General features: G+C 42.4%; 1 pseudogene; it reads left to right on the top strand.

Annotated features, from left to right (window-relative positions):
• The first annotated feature begins 1,039 nt into the window (after positions 1 to 1,039).
• Positions 1,040 to 18,471, top strand: LOC135563485 (spliceosome RNA helicase DDX39B-like; annotated as a pseudogene).
• Positions 18,472 to 18,727: the final 256 nt, after the last annotated feature.

Raw genomic sequence — 18,727 nt, 5'->3', positions numbered from 1 at the left:
AAAATGTGCAGTATTGAGTAATTTTCTATATCTGCATCAATTGTAAATAAGAAACATCTTTTTCTTTCCATAATGCTCACAAATAGCAGCCATGTTCGAGTATATTTTTGTTAAAATCTTTGCGAAAACCTTGTGCAATCTGGCTAGCTAACTAACACATTTAGCATTGCGTCAAGCTAACGCTTGTACTAGCACGGTCGTGTCAGTTAGCAGTTAACTTCTGCTAGCAGTGTGTCGCAGGTTGGTTCCGAGTTAGACCCTAGAAATGCTTGCTCGTTATTAATTTGAGCCAACGTTATTTCTGAATATTCACCTTGCATTTGGAACCTATTTCCCTTTATAGCACTTTGCTGTCACACAGTTTGAATGAGGAGGCGGCTGCCATTGTTTGTGCGGAGAGTGAGGCATGATTCCTTGTTCAACTTGATTGAATCGTGCAACTGTCTAACTACTGTAAACTGAGTTGCAGGGTGGTTGCTGGTCCAATACTTGTTTTTAGCTAGGGAAATTGTAATGATTATGTGCCAAATGTATTCGCTTCCCTTTTTGCGTAGTGTCCAGCTTTGGCGGTGTGCGTGCGGCCTGCTACTAGCATTATTAGCAGCTAGCTAATGCTATGTAGGAATAAACATTAGACGAGTGTTTCCCAAACACGGTCCGAGGGACCTCAGGGGTTTTTTGGTTTGTGCTGTAGCACTACACAGCTGATTCAAATAAGCATCAAGCTTTGATTAAGTCAGCTGTGTAATGTTGGGGGAAACGTGCAACCCTTGGAGTCCCAAGGACCGAATATGGAAAACCCTGTGCTAGACGGTGATGTTTCACTAGGATTCAATTCAGAAAGTGAAATTACAAGAATTGGAATCCTCATGTAATATAACTAAGGTTAGATGGTGAGGAATTGTACATAGATTATTGAATTGGCATTTCAATTAACCTTCTGAATTTACTGTATTGTTGATACAGGCCCCCATCCCCTCCCCCAAGTAGTCTCCAGTGTTTCCTAACTTCAACTAAACGCAAGTACCCCTTCTCTAGAATGGCAGAGAACGACGTTGACAACGAGCTGTTGGACTATGAAGAGGATGAGGAGCCTCAGTTTGCCCCGGAGACCGCCACACCTGCGGGCAAGGAGGAGGTAAAGGGCTCTTAGTCTCCATCCACAGCTCCGCCTTCCGAGACTTCCTGCTCAAACTAGAGCTGCTCCGCGCCATTGTCGACTGTGGCTTTGAACATCCCTCTGAAGGTGAGCCTCACAGGCACTTCCCACCTTCAACCAAGGACTGTTTTTGACTTTGTCCATTCTGTGTGTCAAATGGCACCCTATTCCTGACATAGTGTACTACTATTGAGCTGGGCCCATAGGGCTTTGTTCAAAACTAGCGCTGTGTGTGACTGGGCCCTGGTCGAAAGTAATCCACAATATATAGGGTGTCATTTGGGACTCCGACTATGAGTTATACATGTATGCCCCTTCAAGCATCACATCATACTTAAACTGGTCATCTCTGTATACCTGTCGCAAGACCCACTGGTTGATGCTTATTTATAAAACCCTCTTAGGCCTCACTCCCCCTCCCCTATCTGAGATATCTACTGCAGCCCTCATACTCAACACACAACACCTGTTCTGCCAGTAACATTCTGTTAAAGGTCCCCAAAGCACAAACATCCCTGGGTCGCTCCTCTCTTCAGTTTTCTGCCCCTAGTGACTGTACAGTTTTATCTCAATCTCTTCATTAAAAGACTCAATCATGGACACTCTTACAAAGCAGCCACAACTGTCAGTGTGATGTGTTGTCTACCTTCTTGCCCTTTGTGCTGTTGTCTGTGCCCAATGTTTGTACAATGTTTTGTGCTGCTACCATGCTGTTGTCATGTGTTGATGTGTGTTTTGTCCTATTTATTTAGTGATTTTTTTGTCCTATGTTTTAAAATCCCAGGCCCCAATCCCCGTAGGAGGCCTCTTGGTAGGCCGTCATTGTAAATAAGAATTTGTTCATAACTAACTTCCCTAGTTACGTTTCTGTCTTTCAGTCCAACATGAGTGCATCCCACAGGCCATCCTGGGCATGGACATCCTGTGCCAGGCCAAGTCTGGTATGGGCAAGACGGCTGTGTTTGTACTGGCCACCCTGCAGCAGATTGAGCCTGTGGACGGGCAGGTGAGTGGTTGAATAATGAAATTAATCTCTACATTGTGGATGCAGCAACTGAATTGCTGTTACATTCTCCCTCCTTTACTAAAAATAGCTTTCGATGGAGAATCCATTGAGTGCTTTGTAGTTTAGGAATAGGCTTAATCTGTATCTGGGGATACTTGCATAAGAAAGTGCCTAATCGCCAACTTTATTTAACTTTTTTTGGACTAGGCAAGTCAGTTAAGAACAAATTCTTATTTACAATGATGGCCTACCCCGGCCGAACCCTAATGACGCTGGGCCAATTGCAGTCTGAATTTGTTCTCCTTTTAATCTCACTGTTTACAATGCTGTTCTATCCTATTGGATAATCTTGTGTGCTTTTTGTTTCTCTGCTGTCCAGAGAGTTCTGTATTAAACATCCTCCCCTACCTCTCTCTCTGTCTACCAGGTGTCTGTGCTGGTGATTGTAGTATCTGGGATCTACATCTGTTTATATTAGTTACTGTGCTGTTACTAAGCAGTAATGGATCTTGGAACAGGATGGGATAGATTGTGTGACTTAAGTAAGGATTTAGCCAAAATGTAGGGAATTATTTACATTTTATGTAGTCCTCAGATTTCAGGCTGAGTGGGTTGACTTTTTTTTGAGACGGCCATATAATTTTCCTATCGTCTCTCCCTCAGACATGAGGTGTGATGTTCAGGACATCTTCAGGCTCACACCCCACGAGGAGCAGTGCATGATGTTCAGCGCCACCCTAAGCAAAGAGATCCGTCCTGTCTGCCGCAAGTTCATGCAGGATGTACGTTGAAGGGTTTCTTATAACCCGTGGTTATGTACATGTTCTGAAACTTAAAGTTGCAGTTTTACACACACACACACACACACACACACACACACACACACACACACACACAGATGAACCCATCTCCCTAAATTGCACTTTGAAGAGGCAATCGGCAGTATAAACATTAATGAAGCATCTTCCTCGCCCCTGTTTTGGAGGGATAGGTCTGGAGAAATTTAACCACTCTGAAATTCGTAGAGCTATATGCAAGGACTGACCGTCAATGATATCAGAATTATCATTTTGACCATGTTTTGAGACTACATAGTTTATTTTTGCGTTTACTTTGTTTACAAGCAATGGAATGAAACAAGCTTGTATTTTGGGTTCTGGTGGGGTACGAAAGTTGAACTAAGCTCATGGGCATTTGTTATTCTTTTCATTTTAAATGTCTAAAAATTGATGTAGAAACTACTGATTGCCCCCTTTTTTTGTTTTTAAAATGATTTTGGATATGTCTTAATATTCATGTAATAAGTTCCAATCTAGCCTCTCTAAGCTTTGCCTGCTCGTGACTGTCTGTCTCACAAGTGGCCAGAGTTGACCCTCTCTTAACCTGGGTCTGGGGCTCTGGACATTTTCGGGAGGAACAGTCCTGGCATTAAAGCTGTGAATATTGAAAAATAGTTCCATCCAGCTCTAGTACTTGTAATTGATGTTCAAAAATCAGTAATTCCCAATGAAAGCCAAGACCCAATCCCAAATCTACCCCTAAACCCTATGCACTTAATAATATCTGAGATGACACATTTGTAGTTCTTCATTCACCAACACACAGAATGTGGTTTACTCCTGTTTTTCACTTAATGTGGCTCGGTTTATAAAACTGTCCCAAAGAGTGACACTTTCCCCATGTTCTATTCATTAGGACACACTAGCTAAATGTTTAGCACTGGAAGTCCTGGTAGTCCCTCCCTGTGTTCTGTTTGGTGCTTAATGAATATCTCCTGTAGCCCATGGAGGTGTTTGTGGACGATGAGACCAAGCTGACGCTGCACGGCCTGCAGCAGTACTACTGCAAGCTGAAGGATAGCGAGGAGAACCGCAAGCTCTTCGACCTGCTCGAGTTCAACCAGGTACCAACAGAGGTCTTTTCAGAGAATTGAATGCTAAAACGTAATTTATTTTAGTTTTAATCTGAGTGAGTTGAATGTATTTTGTCCATGGATTTGAAAGTCACGTGTTTAAATACAATTTTACTCATTCAAGTGAACTAAGTCTATGCACCGACAAAGTTTCTGCCTGTGAGTTTTATGCCCTGTGTTTTTCGTCTTCAGAGTGTACATTTATTTGACCAGGGTAAAGCCAGGGTGCCATATCAGATGCAGCATGGATTTTGTGCCCCATGTTTGTCTTCGGTGTCTCACTGCCATTTTCTCCCCTGTCTGAAGGTGGTGATCTTTGTGAAGTCTGTGCAGCGCTGTGTGGCTCTGTCTCAGCTGCTGGTGGAGCAGAACTTCCTGCAATCGCCATCCACAGGGGCATGGCCCAGGAGGAGAGGTGGGTTCTGATGGAGAGGAAGAAATCACTGGCTAAACCCTACAGTCTATGCACTTGTTAAAATCTGAGCAGTTTTGATTGGTATAAGCAATATTAGGATATTGCTTACACTTCAAGTCATCTCAGATATTATTAAGTGCATAGGGTTTAGGGGTAGATTTGGGATTGGGTCTTGGCTTTCATTGGGAATTACTGATTTGGACAAAAGAATGTCCTCGGCTTTTCCGTCCTCTTATCAGTAAACCGATAAGTGGTTGAGGAGTGTCAATTCGTTAGTAGGCAAACGGTGTCCTCGCCTCCTGCTGAGGAAGCATAAGTGTCCTTTGCTGAAGTTGAGATCTACCCCTCCCCTTTCAATCAGCTGTTTACTCTGAGAAGCATGCACATATTTAAAACGATAAGTAGCATATCGTTTTTATCCATACAATATCTAGCTAAATGTCTTTTACTACTTTACACATTTTAATTTGGGATTCCACCCCTGTAAATGTCATTTGCATTATGTGTGAATGGAGTCTAATTTCATACAAGCACATTTCCTCCTCTCCTCAGTTACTGTTGACTTTTTTCAAAAGGAGAGGAATGAGGAGTTGCACAATCAAATTGAGAATCTCATTTACTTGCACATTTTCTATAATAGTCATGTAGCAGAAGCTGTTATCCAGATCGACTTAACAAGAACTTTCTCTCAGACAACATGTTTGTGGGTCACAGTTTCAGTGTACCCACAGGAGTGAAGCAGGATGTAGAATGCCTGTTCTACTTATTCTAAATCTATGGGTGCCCCCTTCCTCCCCCAGGCTTTCCCGGTACCAGCAGTTCAAGGACTTCCAAAGGCGGATCCTGGTGGCCACCAACCTGTTTGGCCGAGGGATGGACATTGAGCGCGTCAACATCGTCTTCAACTACGACATGCCCGAGGATTCCGACACCTACCTGCACAGAGTGGCCCGTGCAGTGAGGTTCGGGACGAAATTCATTATTTCGGTCCATGGCCCTGTACAGCGGATGTTATCTAGAATCGAGATGAATCTAATGAATAAGTTGCTTTGATGGTAAGCTTGAAAGAAGAACAGACACATTTGGGCTAATTAGCTAATATCATGTCATCCGGTGAAGCTCCCTCAGACTACCCAAGTTCCCTAAACGCAACCACATTTAGAAGAAGAATAGCTTCCTGAATTCCTAGTGTAGCAATAAGCGCCCTCCTGATAATCACGTTTCCATGAATACCAAGGGGAACATGGCTTTAAAATACACACTTCCACCATCCTCCCTCCACAGGAATTGCAAAGCAATGCGATGTGACTAATAATTTATTCTGCAATGGTAGTGAGTGTATTGTCGGAGGGGGGCTAGGCCGATCTGACCCTGATCAGGTCTGTGATTCAATAAGATACAGATTAAAAGGATCACCAGCACTGCTGCGTTAACCTCAAATGGATTACAAACAGATTTAACACTGTACACCAACATAACCCCGGATGCCCTTGCATTTGCCTAGGCATTAACAGAAAATACACACATAAACGATACACGGTATGTCCATGGGATTGGTTTAAGCCTCACTTTCCCAAAGTAGATGAACCAACCAGATCCCCTTTTCTGGGGAACTGATCGAAACTGGGACCAGTATAGTTAGTGTGTCGCCAAAAAGAAACCACCTGACCTATTACTATTACACCTGTGCCACTTTGGTACAATAGCCTCAGTACATTGTGTCACCAGTTGATTGTGTGTTCATTCAGCTCTATATTAACACCACATGAAACCTCCCTCTGGGGTTACAGAACAGGTCTGGATAGTTTGCCACACACACTGGAATGGGCCAATAGAGAGGTGACGTTAATTATACTCCCAGAGAGAGTGAACTGAGGTGAATCATTCCTGTACATTACCAGACACCAGTGATCTTAGAAAACAAGTGCAACCAAGACAACCGCTCTGGTGAAATGGTTGCCCGGGCTTGTTTATCATAATAAAGGGCAAGGCCCTGTTCACCTGACTAGGTGGAGAAATGGATGTGGGGGCGTGGCCAACAGCGCCTTCTCCGTTGCTGTTTTTTAAAACCATTTTGTCTGCAAAACAAAATTTGCTGTTTTCTAGACATTTTGCTATGGGGAAAAGAAAGCATTTTACAGTTTAATTAAGCTAATTTCCTGCAATTCTACACATGTTGCCATGGCTTGTGTTGTGTTCTTATGCTACACTTCATGACCAAAAGCTTGTCAAACATCTCATTACAAATCATGGGCATTATTATAGAGTTTGTCCCCTTTTGGTGCTATAACAGCCTCCACTCTTCTGGGAAGGCTTTCCACTAGATGTTGGATCATTGCTGCGGGGACTTGCTACTTACTTCCAATTCATCCACAAAAGCATTAGTGAAGTCGGGCAATGATGCTGGGCGATTAAACCTGGCTCGCAGTCGGTGTTCCAATTAATTCCAAAGCTGTTCACTCATGTGAAGGCCAAATTACAGAGGAGGAACTGCTTGAGGCAATTGGGGCCTTTACGGATGGGAAAACTCCAGGGCTGGATGGCATACCATTGGAAGTATACAAAACTTTTTTTGGTATACTCAAAGGAACATTATTGGCTTGTTTTAACCACTCCTATATAAATGGTAGATTATCAGACACGCAACAAGAAGGTCTGATATCATTATTACTGAAACAGGACCCAAGTGGTATATATAAAGATCCAGTCCGTTTAAAACATTGGAGACCTCTTACACTTCAGTGTTGTGATGCAAAAATCATAGCAAAAGGCTTGGCACATAGAATTTTAAAAAATATTGTCAGATATTATTCATCCTAATCAGACAGGTTTTTAACATGGACGATACATTGGAGATAATATAAGACAAGTACTGGAAACAATAGAACACTGAAATATCGGTTTTCATAGCTGATTTAGAAAAGGCTTTTGATAAAGTACGACTGGAGTTTATATTTAAATGCCTAGAATATTTCAATTTTGGGGAATCTCTTATAAAATGGGTTATGTATAGTAACCCTAGGTGTAAAATAGTAAATAATGGCTACATCTCAGAAAGTTTTAAACTATCTAGAGGAGTAAAACAAGGTTGTCCACTATCGGCATATCTATTTATTATTGCCATCGAAGTGTTAGCTGCAAAGATAAGATCAAACAATAATATTAAGGGAATAGAAATCCGGGGCTTAAAAACGAAGGTGTCATTGTTCGCTGATGATTCATGTTTTCTTTTAAAACCACAATTGGAGTCTCTCCACGGCCTCTAGATACTTTTGCTATCCTCTCTGTATTAAAACCAAATTATGATAAATGTACCATATTACATATTGGATCCTTAAAAAATGCACATTTTACATTACCATGTAGTTTACCAATTAAATGGTCTGATGGAGATGTGGACATACTCGGTATACAAATCCCAAAAGAGAGAAATGATCTCACTCCAATAATTTTTTATGGAAAGTTAGCAAAAATAGATAAGATCTTGCTACCTTGGAAAGGAAAATACCTGTCTATTTGTAGAAAAATCACCCTGATTAACTCCTTAGTTATATCACAGTTGACCTATTTGCTTATGGTTTTGCCTACACCTAGTGACTTGCTTTTTAAATGATATGAACAAAAAATATTCAATTTTATTTGGAACGGAAAACCAGATAAAATTAAAAGGGCCTATTTATATAACGAGTATGAATTCGGTGGGCAGAAATGATTAAATATTAAAGCATTAGACCTCTCACTAAAGGCATCAGTCATACAAAAGTTATACTTAAATCCAAACTGGTTCTCATGTCTCATCCTATATTCAGGAAGGGTCTTTTCCCCCTTATTCAGATTACACCTGCTCACTTTCGGTTGTTTGAAAAGGAAATAATCTCAGAAATATCTGTATTTTTTAAACAAGCCTTAGAAAGTTGGTTGCAATTTCAGTTTAATCCACCTGAAAGGACGGAACAAATAGTACAACAAATATTGTGGTTAAATTCAAATATAGTATTTGATTAAAAAAATTGTATTTATCGAAGAAATTTTTAAAAAAGGTATAATTTTAGTGAATGATATCATAAATAGGACTGGTGGAGTTATGTCACACATGCAGCTAACACAGACATATGGAAATGTCTGCTCTACCCAAAATTACAACCAATTAATTGCAGCATTACCACAAAAATGGAAGAGGCAAGTAGAAGGGGAAAAAAGTAAGGAACTTGTATGTCGGCCCTGTATTAAAGAACATAAATGGTTAAAGAAAAGTGTGATAAATAAAAACATATACCAATTTCATTTAAGGACCAAAAAAAAAAGACCGCTGTGCCATATAAATTGCAAAATAGTTGGGAAGAGATTTTCGATGTACCCATTCCATGGCACATGGTTTATGAATTGATACGCAAAACAGCGCCGGATTCAAAACTTAGAATTTTTAAATATAAATTACTATACAAAATTCTTGCAACTAATAGAATGTTATATATATGGGGGATACAATCTTCCAAGCTCTGCAGAATCTGCTGTGAGGAGGCAGAGTCATTAGATCATTTATTTTGGTATTGGGGATCGGCGGTAGAGTTTGCGGGGTATATTTTTAAAAAGTATGTATGTCTATATAGGTATGTGTGTACATATATATATGCATGCGTGTATGGATATATATATTTACCCCAAAATATGGGGGATTGGAAATGATGCAGACAATTACATTGGAAGCAACATTCTATCCGCAATATTAAGCTAAAAGAAAAAAGCTGTTCGATGGGGTTAAGGTCAGGGCTCTGTGCAGGCCAGTCAAGTTCTTCCACACCAACCTCGGCAAACCATTTCTGTTTGGAACTCCCTTTGTGCACTGAGGCATTGTCATGCTAAAACAGGAAAGGGCATCGTAAAGAATGTCATTGTATGCTGTAGCGTTAAGGATTTCCCTTCACTGGATCTAAATGTCCTATCCCGAACCATGAAAAACAGCCCCAGGCAATTCGTTATTCCTCCTCCAAACATTAGTTGGCACTATGCATTGTGGCAGGTAGGGTACTCCTGGCATCCTCCAAACCCAGATTTGTCCGTCGGACTACCAGCTGGTGAAGCGTGATTCATCACTCCAGAGAATGCGTTTCTACTGCTCCAGAGTCCAATGGCGGCAAGCTTTACGCCACTCCAGCCAATGCTTGGCATTGCGCATGGTGATCTTAGGCTTGTACTTAAATTCACACAGGACACCGGATAAGACAGGAGAAGTACTCCAGATATAACAAACTGACCCTAGCCCCCGACACAAACTACTACAGCATAAATACTGGAGGCTGAGACAGGAGGGGTCAGGAGACACTGTGGCCCCATCCGATGATACCCCCGGACAGAGCCAAACAGGAAGGATATAACCCCACCCACTTTGCCAAAGCACAGCCCCCACACCACTTGAGAGATATCTTCAACCACCAACTTACCATCCTGAGACAAGGCCGAGTATAGCCCACAAAGATCTCTGCCATGGCACAACCCAAGGAGGGAGCGCCAACCCAGACAGGAAGATCACATCAGTGACTCAACCCACTCAAGTGATGCACCCCTCCTAGGGACGGCACTCTATAGTGCTTTAGAGATTTATTCCCTCTAAAACAATATATAAAATGAGGGAATTATTCAAATGTAACTCTTATGTCAATTGCAATTAGGTTAGGGCATTATTATAGCCTATACTGGCTATAATGACTGGCACAGTGAACATACTCATAACAATGATACTGTAGTAGACAGCAAATTGACCTTAAGAATCTATAGCATGCAGGTGGGTCTGTAAAAAAAAACTCAAGTAGAAGAAGATCAAAATAGCTGCACGTTGTGTTTATTGAATTAAATGGGGTGTAATAAAATGAGTTGTGAGTACGGGGGTTGTCTCCTCCCTCTTCTGTTGGCTTTGAGAGTTTATTTAGAAAGTGGGTTGGGGGAAGTGGCAGCAGGTTTTCCCAAACTCGTCTTCTGCACAGTAACTTTTTGCATTTTTATTTTGCAGGGGAAGCAAAATAGTTTTGCCAGGGCGGCTGTGATCCGCGGGAGGAGAGACTGTTTTTCTTAGGCTCATCTGCAGCCACAGTACCTGAACAGGTGACAGAGAACAAGGCATGAAATCAGGGTCGTGTTCATTAGGGTACACAGTAGCAAAATATTTTGAAACAGAAAACAAAAACAAGCATTTGTTATTGGCAAGTTCAAGAAAGTTCCTCCCTGTTTTAGTCCGCTGTCTTCCATTTAGTGGCTAATGAATAAGACCCTGATAACTTTATCATAGTCTCCCGTCCTTACATTACAATAGTGTGCTGAAGACAGATGCACATGTTGACTGACAGAAATGAGGACTTACTATCATTGCCAAGAGGAGACACCTTGTTCTTCTTCTGGTTCTTGTTATTTCCTCGCTTCTTATTTCCTGACTTCCTCACTTCTTTTTCATAGCCTCTTCCTTCTCTTTTTTTCTTAGTAGAGAGAGAAACAGATATGAGTCGATGCCTCACAATCAAACAGCCCAAATAACAAAACGATCTACTGGTTCTTGGCCGTCTCACCTGTGTGGAGGTGATGTCCTCGAGGTCTGTGGAGAGGGCGCTGCTGATGGGCTTGGTGCTTTCAGAAAGGTAGCTAATTACCTGGGACTTCTCAGAGATGGCTGAGCTCACACTGGTCTTTTCCAAACCAGTGCTGTCATCAGCCATCTCCTCTAGGTCCTCTTCTAGGGTTTCCCTCCAAGCCAGGAGCTCCTCGGTGAGGGTGACGTCACTCCTTGAGGAGGTTGAGGAGTGTGACCTCCCACTACCACGGCTCCTCCTGGCTCCAAAATGGCCTTCGAAACTCCAGTCCTCTATGACTTGTGTGATGGTGTCCGCCATGCACCTGATGGCTCCCTCGCTACCAGAGCGTGCGGCACGCTGTTGAGCCCGGTTGGAGTCCGAATGCAGGGACAATCTTTTAGCCGCAGTCTTCACGATGACCTTCACCGCATCCTCACCACTGAATTGGATGCTCTCTCCAGGCCAAAGACGACAGAGATGTCAGCATACTTCAGGGCATGCTGGACCTCCACAAAGAGATCCTTCATCAGCCTGAAGGGGTCATTGGCCCTCCTTGTCTGGGGGGACTCTGAGGCCTCCAGTCGGCACATGATGCCGTGGAGAATAAACTTCAGAGTCTGGGGGCTCATGACGGTGGCCCAGGGAGTGCTGCAAAGGAGGATGTGCTCCTTGCCTGGTAGGAGGGAGGGAATCTTCTCCAGGGGGTCCTGCCTGTTCTTGGTGGGCATCAGGGAGCTGTCACTCATCTCGGAGACCTCAGCCCCCCCCACCTCTTTTTCCAGAGTCTGGGCAGGAGCTGCCCATGCTGCCTGGGTTGAGGTGGAGGGTTTAGGGTATGAGACAGTCATGACACTTCCAACCACCTCCTCTTCGTCCTTGGGTGAAGAGGAACACGGAGAGTCAGGGAACCTTTCCCTGGCACCGGAATCCAATCCTAAGAAAACACACTCATATTCTGAACTGGTTCAAAGCCACATCCATGTATAACACTATGCAGTATCTAGTACATTTACTATAATGGTAATACACTGGTTATTACTGGTCATATGGTCAAAACAGGTTATAAGTGTACCTTTCTGGATGATGAGCCTGGCCTTGTAATCGTCGTTGCAGGTACTGTTCAGGATGTCTCCCACCCTGGTGGTCAGGACCTGGCAGACGGCCCCTAGTCAAATCAAAATGTATTTAATACAGGGTTGTCAAACTCATTCTATGGAGGGCTAAGTCTCTGCGGGTTTTAGTTTTTTCCTTTAAATTAAGACCTAGACAACCAGGTTAGAGGAGTTTCTTATTAATTAGTGACCTTAATTCATCAATCAAGGGTGGAGTGAAACCCTGCAGAAACCCGGCCTTCTATAGAATGAGTTTGACATTTGATTTAAAGTAATTCTTCACACATAACATGTCTCCAAACACTGTATAGAAAAATAAGAAAAAAAGAGGAGAGAAAATGAAAATACCATTACTGACAATAAGAGAAAAGAAAGAAGGGGAATGTGCGGGTGCAAAAGACGGTAAAAACAACATAATAACTAACCTAGTGCCTCCTTGTTGTCATCGGAGAGGGAGAGGGAGCTGGAGGACTGGAGGGTAACTTTAGTGCCCTTCTTGATAGCTGGCAGGACACCTACAGAAAGAGGATCGTAGACATTAGTGGATCCTTCCACCATATATCGTTTTAGAATTCTATCAATAAATCCAGGTATTTTGGAAGTGGAGATGAATACTCACTGTAACTGGTTGTTTGAGTTAGAGTTTGAGGCAGTGCCAACATACCAACTACTTGGCGGCTTAGTTTTTCACCCCTGACTTAGCCTCCCTAGACTTTCTAGCCTTGATAACCTCTGTGGCCTTCTTTTCTGCCTTTGCTATATTTGCCTCTCGGCTGGGCCTGGGGCCTTGCGGGGGCTTCGGCACAAGGTTCTGAGACAAATAACAACAGTGGGGAAATCTTATCACCATAGAAACCACATTTTCACCATAGGCATGATGGTACTGAGTGACATGTCACATAAGGGTTAACCTTAGAATTAGAATCAGAATTAAAATACTATTAGTTCTAACTAGTAGGTGGTCCATGTGTCTTAATGGCGTTATTATCGCGTTGTAAACTGGTTTTCAACCCGTCGTATTACTAGATTGCAACCAACTGGCCTCCGTGACAACCAGATGTTTTGCAACAGAACTAAAAGATGTTTCTTACCTTTCGAGGGCTATCCTGGAGGCAGTCTACCAGGGCTGGCAGGCTTAGTCCATCATGGCCAGCGGAATGGACATCTGCCTTTCGAGGGCTATCCTGGAGGCAGTCTACCAGGGCTGGCAGGCTTAGTCCATCATGGCCAGCGGAATGGACATCTGCCTTTCGAGGGCTATCCTGGAGGCAGTCTACCAGGGCTGGCAGGCTTAGTCCATCATGGCCAGCCGAATGGACATCTGTCTGGAGCACTTGCTCTCTAGCACTAGCTTGGAGGGTCCCAACCTGGGGTATAGGAACATAAGGAAATACATAGAACTTAAGCCCTCCATTATTATGCCCACTTTTCCAGCTATAAACCATAACCTTAGAATTACAATCAGAATTAAAATCTGAATTCCAAAACTATTAGTTCTAACTAAACTCAGCAAAAAAAAACGTCCTCTCACTGTCAACTGCGTTTATTTTCAGCAAACTTAACATGTGTAAATATTTGTATGAACATAACAAGATTCAACAACTGAGACATAAACTGAACAAGTTCCACAGACATGTGAGTAACAGAAATAGAATAATGTGTCCCTGAACAAAGGAAGGGTCAAAATCAAAAGTAACAGTCAGTAACTGGTGTGGCCACCAGCTGCATTAAGTACTGCAGTGCATCTCCTCCTCATGGGCTGCACTAAATTTGGCAGTTCTTGCTGTGAGATGTTAACCCACTCTTAAAAAATTAAATAAGAAAATGTTATCCCACTCTTCCACCAAGGCACCTGCAAGTTCCTGCACATTTCTGGGGGGAATGGCCCTAGCCCTCACCCTCCGATCCAACAGGTCCCAGACATACTCAATGGGATTGAAATCCGGGCTGTTCGCTGGCCATGGCAGAACACTGACATTCCTGTCTTGCAGGAAATCACGCACAGAACGAGCAGTATGGCTGGTGGCATTGTCATGCTGGAGGGTCATGTCACGATGAGCCTGGAGGAAGGGTACCACATGAGGGAGGAGGCAGTCTTCCCTTTAACGCACAGCGTTGAGATTGCCTGCAATGACAACAAGCTCAGTCCGATGATGCTGTGACACACCGCCCCAGACCTTGACGGACCCTCCACCTCCAAATCGATCCTGCTCCAGAGTACAGGCCTCGGTGTAATGCTCATTCCTTTCGACGATAAACGCAAATCCGACCATTACCTCTAGTGAGACAAAACCGCGACTTGTCAGTAAAGAGCACTTTTTGCCAGTCCTGTGTGGTCCAGCGACGGTTGGGTTTGTGCCTATAGGTGACGTTGTGCCGATGTCTGGTGAGGAGCTGCCTTACAACAGGCCTACAAGCCCTCAGTCCAGTCTCTCTCAGCCTATTGCGGACAGTCTGAGCACTGATGGAGGGATTGTGCGTTCCTGGTGTAACTCGGGCAGTTGTTGTTGCCATCCTGTACTTGTCCTGCAGGTGTGATGCATGCCTAAGGCACGTTCATGCAGATGAGTAGGGACCCTGGGCATCTTTCTTTTGGTGTTTTTCAGAGTCAGTAGAAAGGCCTCTTTAGTGTCCTAAGATTTCACAACTGTGACCTTAATTGCCTACCGTCTGTAAGCTGTTAGTGTCTTAACGACCGTTCCACAGGTGCATGTTCATAAATTGTTTACGGTTCATTGAACAAGCATGGGAAACAGTGTTAAAACCCTTCACAATGAAGATCTGTGAAGATATTTGGATTTTTACGAATTATCTTTAAAATACATGGTTCTGAAAAAGGGACGTTTCTTTTTTGCTGAGTTTAGTAGGTGGTCCATGTGTCTTAATGGCTTTATTATCGCGTTGTAAACTGGTTTTCAACACGTCATATTACTAGATTGCATCCAACTGGTCTCCGTTACAACCAGACGTTTTGCAACAGAACTATAAGATGTTTTCTTACCTTTAGGGGGCTGTCAAGGGGGCAGTCTACCAGGGCTGGCAGCCTTAGTCCATCATGGTCAGTGATGTCTGTCTGGAGGACCTGCTCTCCAGCACTAGCTTGGAGGGTCCCAGCCTGGGGTATATGAACATAAGGAAATACATTTAACCTTAGCCCTGAATTAATTATGCCCACTTTTCCAACTATAAATCATATCAATCTGTTTTTACAGCATATAGGTTATACTACCAAGAAGATAGCCTCATTACATATCAAGAGGGATAGCCCCAGAATGAACAAACATTTTTTTATCACTTATGAGACTTACTTTTAGAATAATTTTTCTCAACGGTTTATGATTTCTATCCATTGTGCTTTCAGGAACCCTTCAGATTGGACCTGACATTTTTTAAAATAAACAAATACATTTTAAAATACATTTCAAACATTTTTTTTACAACATCTTGGCCAGTTATGCTGTACTCACACAGAATGTCTTCTTTGTCCACTCAAAGTGATTTATTTGAACATGAGGATGACTGTCCTTTGCAAAGCATCAACTCAACTGAGGCAAAAGTAGCGCACTGAACATTTTCTTGAGTTCGTTTACGTCATAGGCTTCTATATCTCATCGTACATTATGACGTCAACTACAAAAGCACAGAGCGACCACTCCGGGAAATTAATGCATTTTTTCTGATCACATACGATATCTGAAAAATGTTTACAATGTAACTCAATTAATTTAGGTTCAATGAGGTTTTATCGTATTATATGGATAAATGTTGCCCTCTGTTGGCCATAACTGATATATTATAGTCAAATAAATCAAATCATTGATGGGTTTGGTGAGGAAGACAGATGTAGTAAGCTGATATGATCAAATGTCTATTTGTCCAAGACAGTCATTGTTACGCCTTTGCCCAAATTGCCCAATATAGCTTCATGTCACATATCTATCATAATGTATACAAACTGGATGAATGCAGGCTGTTGGTTTGTAAATGTTGTAAATAAATATGTATATAGTATGCATATGTAACAGTTGTTAAAGTACTATGTGAATTTCACCAGGTTCATATATTAATATGTCGTGTTGATTTGTTATTATGCATGCCTGCATCCTGGCTGAAGTGGAGTGTGTTCTTACGTTTTGCCCTGCATGCTCAAATAATTTTGTATCCTGAGAGAGGTAGTCACGTTTTTTATGTCTTTAGAAAAGTTTGATTTTTTTCAGTACAAAGTCATACACACAGTGTTTTGTTCATGAATAATGATGTGTATTTGGAGGTTACTCATAAGTGGATGGTATTGTTAAGATGCACTTGTAATTGTACTTTTAGGATGATATCAACATTCTGAATTCAACATGTGGTTAATAGCTAGCTAAGGTATTAGCAGGCTATTTATTGTATGTGTGAACGATGGCTAGCTCCTCGAATGATCCCAGTCCCTCCTATTGTGTATCTACTGTAGAAAGAGGCCACGATTCGCAAACATATGTGCTCTACAAATGTTTTATTCGCAGAACATATGTGCTCTACAAATGTTTTATTTCCTTTTGGATGCAGATGCAGGATGCAGAGAGTGAGTTCTGCTTGATTAAAACTACCAGGTCTCCAAAGTCCACGTCTAGTCTCAATCAACCACACACAACGTAGAGTTACAGCGGTGCAGTATAGCACCGGTTACACATATTCGTATTATTGTTTCATTCACTTCATTCACTTATCTTTTTGACCTGCACTGTTGGAGTTCAGATCTTAAGAATTTCACTGTACCCTACAATTACATCTCCGACCGACTAATAATCTAATCGATTGAAATCTAATCTAAATTCAGATTTTTTTTTTTCTGGATGAGGAAACCTAGTCACACGTAGCTATAATTTACAGAAATCATAAATGTTTACATTATTGCTGAATAAGGTTATCAGTGTACTTTTTTCATACCAGTGTTGTCAAACAAGAAATTATGCCTACAATTTAGTTTAGGGCAGCGTGCGAAATCCCGATCGGCATTTGATGCAGATATTGAAAATCAAGATCGGCATTAAATTAGACGGTTCGTTTTCAGGTCGGTTTGTTGAGATTGCCTTTAAAATGGACCAATAGTGGCCACGAATACACGAGCACAGTGCTTCTAGACTGCCCCTGTGAACCTAGCTAGCAGTGATACTCGAAGCCGATTTTAATTACATAAAAAATGTGCAGTATTGAGTAATTTTCAATATCTGCATCAATTGTAAATAAGAAACATATTTTTCTTTCCATAATGCTCACAAATAGCAGCCATGTTCGAGTATATTTTTGTTAAAATCTTTGCGAAAACCTTGTGCAATCTGGCTAGCTAACTAACACATTTAGCATTGCGTCAAGCTAACGCTAGTACTAGCACGGTCGTGTCAGTTAGTAGTTAACTTCTGCTAGCAGTGTGTCGCAGGTTGGTTCCGAGAATTACATTTTAGGTCAAGTTAGACCTTAGAAATGTCTTGCTCGTTATTAATTTGAGCCAACGTTATTTCTGAATATTCACCTTGCATTTGGAACCTATTTCCCTTTATAGCACTTTGCTGTCACACAGTTTGAATGAGGAGGCGGCTGCCATTGTTTGTGCGGAGAGTGAGGCATGATTCCTTGTTCAACTTGATTGAATCGTGCAACTGTCTAACTACTGTAAACTGAGTTGCAGGGTGGTTGCTGGTCCAATACTTGTTTTTAGCTAGGGAAATTGTAATGATTATGTGCCAAATGTATTCGCTTCCCTTTTTGCGTAGTGTCCAGCTTTGGCGGTGTGCGTGCGGCCTGCTACTAGCATTATTAGCAGCTAGCTAATGCTATGTAGGAATATACATTAGACGAGTGTTTCCCAAACACGGTCCGAGGGACCTCAGGGGTTTTGGGTTTGCCGTAGCACTACACAGCTGATTCAAATAAGCGTCAAGCTTTGATTAAGTCAGCTGTGTAATGTTGGGGGGGAAACGTGCAACCCTTGGAGTCCCAAGGACCGAATATGGAAAACCCTGTGCTAGACGGTGATGTTTCACTAGGATTCAATTCAGAAAGTGAAATTACAAGAATTGGAATCCTCATGTAATATAACTAAGGTTAGATGGTGAGGAATTGTACATAGATTATTGAATTGGCATTTCAATTAACCTTCTGAATTTACTGTATTGTTGATACAGGCCCCCCATCCCCTCCCCCAACTAGTCTCCAGTCTTTCCTAACTTCAACTAAAGCAAGTACCCCTTCTCTAGAATGGCAGAGAACGACGTTGACAACGAGCTGTTGGACTATGAAGAGGATGAGGAGCCTCAGGTTTGCCCCGGAGACCGCCACACCTCCGGGCAAGGAGGAGGTAAAGGGCTCTTAGTCTCCATCCACAGCTCCGCCTTCCGAGACTTCCTGCTCAAACTAGAGCTGCTCCGCGCCATTGTCGACTGTGGCTTTGAACATCCCTCTGAAGGTGAGCCTCACAGGCACTTCCCACCTTCAACCAAGGACTGTTTTTGACTTTGTCCATTCTGTCTGTGTCAAATGGCACCCTATTCCTGACATAGTGTACTACTATTGAGCTGGGC

The sequence above is a fragment of the Oncorhynchus nerka genome, linkage group LG21 (assembly GCF_034236695.1).
Source record: "Oncorhynchus nerka isolate Pitt River linkage group LG21, Oner_Uvic_2.0, whole genome shotgun sequence".
NCBI classification, from domain to species: domain Eukaryota; kingdom Metazoa; phylum Chordata; class Actinopteri; order Salmoniformes; family Salmonidae; genus Oncorhynchus; species Oncorhynchus nerka.
Note: the sequence above shows the minus strand (reverse complement) of the source record. Positions and strands in the feature narration are given on the sequence as shown.